Source organism: Trichogramma pretiosum, unplaced genomic scaffold, assembly GCF_000599845.2.
Source record: "Trichogramma pretiosum strain Unisexual culture from Peru unplaced genomic scaffold, Tpre_2.0 scaffold23, whole genome shotgun sequence".
NCBI classification, from domain to species: domain Eukaryota; kingdom Metazoa; phylum Arthropoda; class Insecta; order Hymenoptera; family Trichogrammatidae; genus Trichogramma; species Trichogramma pretiosum.
Window position 1 is genome coordinate 464,468 of NW_019641629.1, and position 9,813 is coordinate 474,280.

Here is a 9,813-nt window from a genome sequence, read left to right on the forward strand (position 1 = left end):
CACATTATATGCACGCGCTGCACCACGCGCGGACACAAAGCCGACTCGGCGGCGCTACGGGCCGATAAAGCATCATTGTACGCGCTGGCGCGCGCGTAATCGTAAAAACAGAAAAAAAAAATTTTTTTTCCTTCCTCTCCGCGCGTTTAAAATCCTTAAATGAAGCGCCAAACGCGTTGTGCCGCGGTAGCAAAGTCGCTATAATGCACGCGGAGAAAACGCAGAGCTCTAGCTCTATAGTAGACTCTTTTCACGCGCATATCCGGAATCAGTTAAGTCTCTTTTCTTTAAAGTTTTTTTTTTTTTTTTTTAACGGCGCGCGCAAAAGCTAATCGGAATAGTTCTTTTATTTTTTTTTTTTTTTGCGCAGCTCGAGCAGAAAACTGTACATCTGGCGCGTATAGTACATAGCTATATACCACGAGTTTTCTGTAAATTTGCAGCGAGCCTCGAGGTATTATAAATGCAATTGCGCACGACGGCGACGGCGACGAGCTGTTTCTGCTGCTCTCACTCTCGCTGCTTTGCTCGCTCTTCGTGCGCGAGATACATCGGCGCGCGCTAACTATTTTTTTCATAAATATATCAGCCAGAACAATATTTCAGAGAGGTACAAGTCTCTCACCACTGGATAAATGTGTCATGTTATCGGCTTATATACTATATAGTAAATACCTTGTCGGATCGAATGTATATTTCTCTCTCGCTTTATACATCTCGCTGCGTTACCTTTATGTACAATCCACAGCTTCGACGCGATCTCGATTTTTCGGTTCACTTGGCTGTATTATGCAGCAGCAGCAGAGACACCCATTGGAGAATTGAATCGTCGGTTCGCATTTACGTGCGTCGCCGTTGTCACTGTCGCACATTATCCATTCTTCCTGCCCGCGCTGTGGATCATCTGGCGCGTGACACCTGAAAATGTACAACGAGCGTCTTCGTGTTTTTTTTCTCTCTCTCTTTCGTTTTCATGCTCCGCGTCGTGTATCATAGGGTATATAACACGCGATACGTTATGCGCCGCGCGCGCGAAGAAAGTGAAATTATACCGCTAGTTTATAATACAGTCTGGGCTGGCTGGCTGGCGCGCACGTGATACGGATGCTTTATGTGCAGTTTCGACGATTTGATGGATACGTATGTATGTATAAACGCGGGGGAGAAGTTAAACACACCGCATCGGAGGAAGATCTCCTCGCATTGGTATTTGCAAAACCGAGTACGTACGAAATTTCACCTCTCGAATTCGTGCGCTGGGCAAATGAAAGGGGATGCGAGCCACGTACGCGCGCGTTTTTTATTGACTTTAAGCGAGAAGATTCGTAGACGCGATAGAGTCGATAGTTAAAACGAGCTATTTTAGAGTTAACTATTTTTTTGTATTTCTTTATGCAAATGCTGCCCGAGAGACTAGTTTTAAAAGCCGTTAAAACGACGATTTCCTTCTTTTTTTTTTTTTTACCTTCGAGTGGCCCCCGTACAGGATGGGTGTCGATATCGGCTCGGTAAGCACGTCGCTCTCGCTGCGCCACCTCGGCTGATTGGGACTGGCCGGGATCTCCTCGTGCTCCATGATGCCCCAGAGCGCCGGTGCCGCCGACTCCGGGGCATTGACCAGCACCGCGAGATTGTTGACGGCCTGCGGCAGCACCTGATAGGCACGCTCGTAGTTTCCCTTTTTGCCCTCCGCCGATAGATCCGTCTCGAGCGAGTTGGGATTCGGCACGGGAGTGACTACGTAGACGCGCTCCGAGTCGTGAGACTTGGAGTCGTTGAGATGCTTCGACGCTGGCTGCTGCTGCTGATGCTCTTGCGGTTTTGGCTTGCGCGGATACGTGGCGTTGATTATATTGACTTTGGTCGAGCTCTCCGGCGTTGGGTTTATCTTTAAATGGGTAAAAGTTATCGTTAAAGAGTTGCTGTACTCGTTTTTTTTCTGGAAATAAAGCTTGGTAATATTGTCACCACCTCTATGACCAAATTAATCGTGCACTAATATGGGATATTCGTAGAAAAACCAATTATTGGGATCTATGTAATTGTTTGTAATGTGTCGATCTCCGTGCAGGTAATGATAAGTAATGTGTGTTTTTATAAATATAATAATGATACCAATGTGGAAAGTAACATTTTTAAGCTGTAAATATATAAGTGATTATAATTGAGTGATTGCAAGCATCAACCATAACTACGCCTATAAATAACAATTTGAAGGAAATGGCAAAGTCAGTGGGAATAAAAAAGAAACTCATTTAAGCGCTGTGATTTGGGTTATAGAGCCGCGTCAGGAGGGCTCTACAGATAATGCCAATTCCGTCATGAATCATCAAAAATTTTTGATCGTACAATTCTTTTAAAATTGCTATGACTTATATAATTATCTTTACGTTACCACTTGCAGATTTACTAGTAAATATACTCCCCATCTAGTGGTGGATATTGGATTTAAATATGATCGAATTTTCATAAATTTTTTGAGGTATCAAAGCTAAACGTAAATCAGCATTAAAACATTAATTTTCAATGAAAATGTTTAAATTAGGTTATGTAATCTTTTGTAAAGTTTATAATAAAAAAAAATTTGTACAAGTACATTGATTTCAATAAAGATTTTTGTAAACGTACATATTATATTAAGAAAAGAGTAAGAAAATAGATATACAGCTTATTTTTGTGATAGATGGATAACTTCTTCACTACTAGTAATTTGATTATTTATTATCTATTGGCAAAAAAGAGAGATTAGATCGCCCTTTTACCATTTTATTAATCAGTTGTTTTTATATACAGCTGCTTTTTGATTTGAAAAATGAGTGATAATTTTCGTAGGAAAAAGTAAGAATTAACATTTCAGAGTTTGTTTTGCATTGTAAAAAGATTCATCGTAATCTCGAGTGACATATCTAGCTATGAGCTTTTTGATTCTACTAACAGATGGAGTATTGCAAATCTGCAAGTGGCAAAAAAATTTTCCTTTCTCATAAGTTCAGAACATTTCAAGATATTTAAAATATGATTGATGTATTGTTTTTGGTATCTACCTAAATTACACTGCCTTAGCTATTTCCTTCAAATTCCAGATGAATCATTAAAAATCTGCCACAACTATTCAATCCGACGCTGCGCAATACCAAAATCAAATACAGTGCCCAATATTTTCACACACCAGTGAATTTGTAAAACCATCCTCCTCTCTCTCTCTCTCTCTCTCTCTCTACCATCATCGTTCACTAAATACACCACCTAAAAAAAAACAATGCGTGCATCAAAACTGAACCTCTGATCTGTTGCTCCAGCGATGCGACTGAAGCAGCTGCTCGGTCTCGTTGCTGTAATCGTAGTACTCGTTGCTGTCGTCGAGCTGCTCGCCCTGGGCCGACACCAGGTACTCGTCGGGTATTTGCTTGGACGACAGCCAGCGCGGATACGTGAGATTAGCTTGTTTCGAGTATAATTTCGTGCTCTTCGCGTACTCCTGCGTATATACGATGCGATTGGCAAAAGAAAACGATGCATCATGATAATGTCGAAATAAAAAAAAAAAAAATGTATAAAAATAAAAAACGATGGAGGACGGTATGCGCGCTGTGCACGCGTGTCGGAAGTGCATAATGTCTCTCGTCGGGGTCATGTAATGAAACACGGCTTTACGTAAGTATACGTGCACGTATAAACGCGAAGCAGCAGCGAGACTTAGGCTTAACAAAGCCGATACATCCTTTGTCACCCGTCGCGCGCATACTTTATGCATAGAGAATCGTACGCAACTGTACAAAAGAGTAAAAGCTCCCTCTCGCTTTCACTATCGCAGCATAGCACGCGTTAACGCGCGTGTAAGCGCACATAATGCAACGGACGGAGAGGAATCACTTTCGCTTGGCTTTTATTGCGAATATAATCGGCCCCTGCGATCATCGTCATTCCGATCGTGATTTACGCGAGGCTCGATACGTTTAAGTAATATGTAGATAATGGAACGCACCTGGATCGTCCAATTGTCGATGTTCTTCTGCAGCCTGTGCACGTCTATGGCATTGTTCGATAGGAAAGCCGGTGGAGGTTGTTCGGTCGTTGTCGTCGTGCTTGTCGTCGTCGTCGTCGTCGTTGTAGTCGTACTCGTAGTCGTGCTGGAAGCTCTCGGCGTGGGACGATTACGTCTCGTCGTCGTCGTCGTCGCCTTGTCGGATGTACCGCCGCCGTGAGTTACCGAGACGCGTCGAGACTCCTCGATCAGAACGTTGTCCTCGACGCCACTGTTGCTATTGCTACTACTGTCGTCGTCGTCGATTTCTTCGATTCCTATCTCTTCGGACGACGAGGACGAGGATGAAGACGACTGGGAGTCGCTGCTGGGCGAGGCGAAATTTTTCGCGTGTCCGTTGATCGCGTGCGTCGGATGGAACGGACTGGGCGTGTACTGGGACGTGTACGGAATGATGATTTGGATAATCTGCAAAATCGATGCGAAAACGCAGTTTCACCGTATAGATATTTGCCTCTTTTTCTCTCGTCGATTCCCGATGAGAAATCAATGGATATCGATGTACGAGTATTTATCGATGCTTATAGACATCGATCGGTCGGAAAGTTCGTAATAACAAAGCATTAATTCGTGAAAATTCTCGATGTTTAATGAACATTTCGTTCGTATCGAAGCGCTTATTAGAGAGGTAAGCCAATTTACAAGAATTTAAAATCGCCTCGACTCGTCAAATTTAAAAAATAATTTACATCGGCCTCGCGAAACGTGCAAAAAAAGCCTACTTTTTTGTTCATACGTAATACACAAGTGCACACGCTAAATGCCGCACATAAATTGCCCCGCGCGATGAAACGAGAAAGCTTCTTAATGCCGAGCGATTAGCTACATTGTAGTTCTCGCTCATGAAAATCTCTGCGAGTGTCTTATACTTCTTTTTGCGTTTTTACAAATTATAAATTTCGCGTGTATTATATCCCCAAAAAGCAAAACATCCTGCCGTGCATTCGGCCGAGCTCGTCGGAATCGAGATCGAAATTCCATCCGAGCTCATATACATATCGTGTTTTTGCCGCGCGCAGATCGAAATACGTATAATACGTGCCCCGCGCGCTATAAATTATAACGAGCAAAATTAGCACCTTGTAACCCGTACGTTATAATATGTATATCCTTTAATGCGTTTTTCTGTAATCTTATTTGATTTTACTGATGAAAACGTGCTCGCGAGCAAAACCCGTTTAGAGCATTCTTTTCTTTGCTTTTCTTCGGATCGCGATTTCTAAGCTAACTTTCATATTTTCGTCGCTCGACGACATAAGCCTCACGATGAACTTCATCAAAATATCAGCTAGTAGTAGTAGTAACCCAAAAAAAGCATCTCCCTCTCACTCTCGTACCTGCTTGTTATTTTTTCCGCTATCCTTGTGGGGTACGACGACTTCTCGGCTGGCGCTGCCACTGTAGTCCTCGGCATCCTTGTAAGGCCTCGTTAGCAGCTCCCTCTCCCTCTGGCCCCCGCTGCTGCTGCTGCTCGCATTGCTATCGGTACCTCTATCGCGAGATTGTTCTCTGCTGCCGTAGCTCTGCACCAGTGTCTCGATTATCGACCCCTGCTGCTTCTGATCGCCGATTATACTGTTGCCATTCCTCGGGACCGTTGGCGAGGGGTTGGTAGTCGTGGTGGTTGTGCTGATGGTGGTGGGCCGCCTAGTCGACGTAGTCGTGGTCGTTCGAGCGATAGGAATGATCACGCTCGACCCAGTTACGGTCTTGCGTTCGCTCGAGGCGAAAGATTCCCGGGGACCGGACACGATGTAATCGATCAGACTCGCCTCGAGTCTCGGTTTCGTGGACTCGATGTTGTTATTGTTATTATGATTGCTTTTCCCCTCGAACGTAGGCGGACTTCGTTGATAAATCGGCCTACGAGTACTGATACTGCTACTCGTCGTAGTAGTGGTCGTAGTCGACGGCGTCGCAGTCGATATCCCCGCCACGCTCAGATCTATGATCGGCGATCGTTGAAAGTGTACAGTCAAGGTATTCTTATTGACGTGGACGATGGGCGGAGGCGATGTCGTACTGCTCGCGAAATAACGATGATGATGATGTTCCAAGTTATCGTTATTATTGTTGGTAACGACCGGTCGCGATTCCGCGTGCTCGGGCTCTTGGCCATGCAGTTGATCATTAGAATCCGACGGGGCTGGCTCCTTGACGACGCCTATCAGATCGCTCGATTGATGATGCTGCTCGTAATCCAGATTCGACGAGTCTTGATTGTGGTAATCGGGCGGGGGGTGATCCAGTTCGATGCCGTCGAACGACTCGCCGCTATTACCGAAACTCGAAGGTGGTGATTGATGATGATCGCCTATCGAAACGCCGGACGACTGATGATTGAAATTATTATTATTGTTGTTGATATCCGGTGGCGGAGGTCCGTGGTTGTAACTATCCTGCGGAGGTCCGTGATTGAAACTATCCTGCGACGATCCGTGACCGTCGCCGTTCGAAAATTGATGTGGACCTTCGTAATTCTGGTTCGAAAACTGCCCCGCGGGTGGTGCTCCGTAATCCGAGGACAGCAAGCCAGGCGAATTCGATTTGAACGACGTGGGGCTCAACGGCGGCGACGCCGATTGATGATGATCCGTCTGGACCTGATAGGACGACGAGGCGACGTAGCCCGATGTAACTATATGACCGGCGTTCGGCGCGTACTGTCCCGTCGGATTCGAGTACAGATTGTTGTGAATTATCGGCACCCAGGGCACCTTGTTGCAGGCGTTGCACGATTTTCCGGTAGAAGCGGGGGCGGAAGCAGCAGCAGCAGCAGCCCAAGGCCCTGGATTATTATTGTTGTTGCTATGGCTCTCCGCTGGAAGAGTGTGATAATTTTTGGCGATACTGCTGGGCTGCTGATGCGACGATGGTGGTAGCACCGGTATCGGTGCCGGCGATGGATAATACGACGACGTCGTGGTGAAAGTATGCTCCCTCTTTACGTATCTGTAACGTTCGAAAAATCGTTTACTAAATTATTTGTTTCTATACTCATTTCTAATTTTTGTTCTGTGCAGCAGCAGTCGAATATATATTTCAGCAATAAATAATCGAAACATTGAACGACACAGTGATCGCAATGTACCACTGGCCTTAATCCTTCCAACTTTTTTACTACTAAAAAAAAAAGTAAACCCATTTACCCACAGAAGTATATACGTATACAGCTCGTTAATCATAATTCAAACGCACCGTATATGCGCGTCATCGACAGATATATAGGCTTGTAAATGAATCAGAGACGCGGCTACACATACGTATGTGTAGTTTTGATAATTTCATCGAGATAAATCCATCATCGCGTACACACGCGTATACTTTCGAAAGAAAAAGCTCGCGAGCGAGGCTGCTGCCGTTTTGCCGAGCTGCGGCCCATTAAACGTCATAACGACCGTAATGTCATCATCGATAATTAGCGATGAGACACACACACACACACATACGCATACGTATACGTCGTCTCGCTGCAGCGACGCTATGCTCTGCGCAGTGAGCTTATAAATCTCAGCCAGTGTATATAAGTTTTACTTTCTTCGCGCGGTAAACTGAGGTAGAGAAAAAAAAATAGAATCTCGCCATGATCCGCGAAGCAGTAAAATCCCCATGCAAATATATAGCTAGTCTAGCTCGGCTCATCTGCCACATGCCGCGCGCTCGCGCTCGTATTACAGAGCAATCGGATCTAATTAATAACCCTTTAAAACCAAACGATCGTAGCGCGTATACTTTCCCCGTTGAGCGTTGAGATGCTGCTACTGCTGCTGCTGCTGCACTTTCGAGTTTCAGCGAAAGTATTTTTTATATGTACACCGCGACCATGTGGATATGCGGGATATCATAATATACATACATGCACGCGATACTTACGGCATTTGCGGCGCGTACTGAGCCACTATCTGCGGCGGCGGCAGAGGTAGACGCGGGTAATCCACGGGGCCTGGATGATGGTCGGCTATGTCGTCGTCGTCGTCGTCGTCGTCGTCCTTCGCGAACGGATTCAGCAGATTCATCAAGCGACTCAGGTAATTGATCGGTTTTGACTCTTGCTGCTGCTGCTTCGGTTGATGCTGTTGCTGAACGACTCGTCCCTGTCTCGAGTGCACCACCGGCAGCAGCTGCGAAGAGGCCGGCTTCAACGACGACGCCGACGCGGGACGAAAGCTCGGTCCAGCCACCGGGGGTGCCGGGGGTGGCAGCAAAAACTCGCTCAGAGCCCGAACCCGACGTGGAGAAGCCGCTGCGACCGGTCGATGATGGTGTCGATGCTGCTGTTGCTGTTGTGAAAACTGTCGACGCAGAAGAAGAGGCTGATGATTGACCAGATGACTGCGATGATTGTTGCGATAACGACGCCAGCTCGACGGTGGATTGTCCGGCTTGCTGCTGCTCAAACTCGTATGAGCCAGCAGAAGCAGTATCGATAGACCCTGCGAAGTGGACGGAGAACAAACAACAAAAAAATAAAGGTTATGAGTGCAATTTATAGGCATGTGAAATTGCTTCCGTTATGCCGGATAATGCGAAAGGTAATCACGTTGAAGTTGCTGTTAACGATTTGACTGAATGGCTGTGATGCCGTTCTCGTTTACATATTATTTCATCGTATCGTGAATGCGAAATTAGATTTACTTATAGAATTACTTACGATAGTTTCATTTTTCAGAATATTAAAATGTAAAAAAGATGCAATTCGAGCATGAAGTCTAAGTTGGAAATTTTTGAAAAATTCGACGAATTAGAGTAAGGAATTAGACAGCGAGAGAAAAATTTAAAGATCGACTGTTGAACTCGAGGCTAAAGCTTTTCCTACCACAACAAGATCGGCTCTTTTTCGATCGAATTTTGATTTATCATCTTGTTTACTTTCGAGCTCTACCGCTAGATGTCCATTATTAAACTCAAAATTGACCAACTTAATTTTTTTCTATAAAACTGAGCCCTACTCGATGAAGTTAAAATAGAAAAAAGCTCCGCAGTTTGTGCCACGATGAAAATCATTCTAGCCGATAAGTGGTGACATCGTTCTTGTTTAATCATGCCATTTTAAAAATTCTCTCGCCACTTTCCGCGTCGGAATAATTTTTGCACTTTCAACGCCCCGACAATTGGTCAATTCGTACGGCGATTATGTCATTACTCAATATTTTCGGCAGCTTCTTTTATGTTTTTGACGCTTACGGATCGTTGCGCGGGGAATTCTTCGAGTCGAACTTAATTTGAGGAAAAAATAGGTCAAACTCAAAAGAAGAAGAAAAAAACTGCCCGTACCGATCTCACCCGTGTTTAGAAGATGGAGCGGAGATTTTCCAAATTTGCATGGGATTTCACGCGCTCGCTTATGTATACAACACAGGAAAAAAAATGCAAAACGTTCCTCCTGCGATACTTGGCTTTTATTGAAAAAGAAAATCTTCCTGCGCTGGTGGTAAAAAGGAGTCACGCGGAGAGTCGTATAAGAATATTTAATGGTAACTGTTTCATATATACCTTCCCGCTTGGAAAAGAAAGAAAGTGTAATATGCATGTTTTTGTAATTCGCGATTCCTCTCCCCCATTCATTCCGGCTAAAGCGATCATAAATTCCCTTTCAGCGGCTCAAAGGGAATCTCATTTTGCATACGGCGCAGAATGGAAGATGCTAGTACACGATCTAATATAAAAAACCGTTACGACAGATCGTCCCCGCACGTAAAACACCTATTCGATCGCTCTCGTAAATACTTCCGAGATACAAATACCCAATCGATAGGAATAAAAGTGTC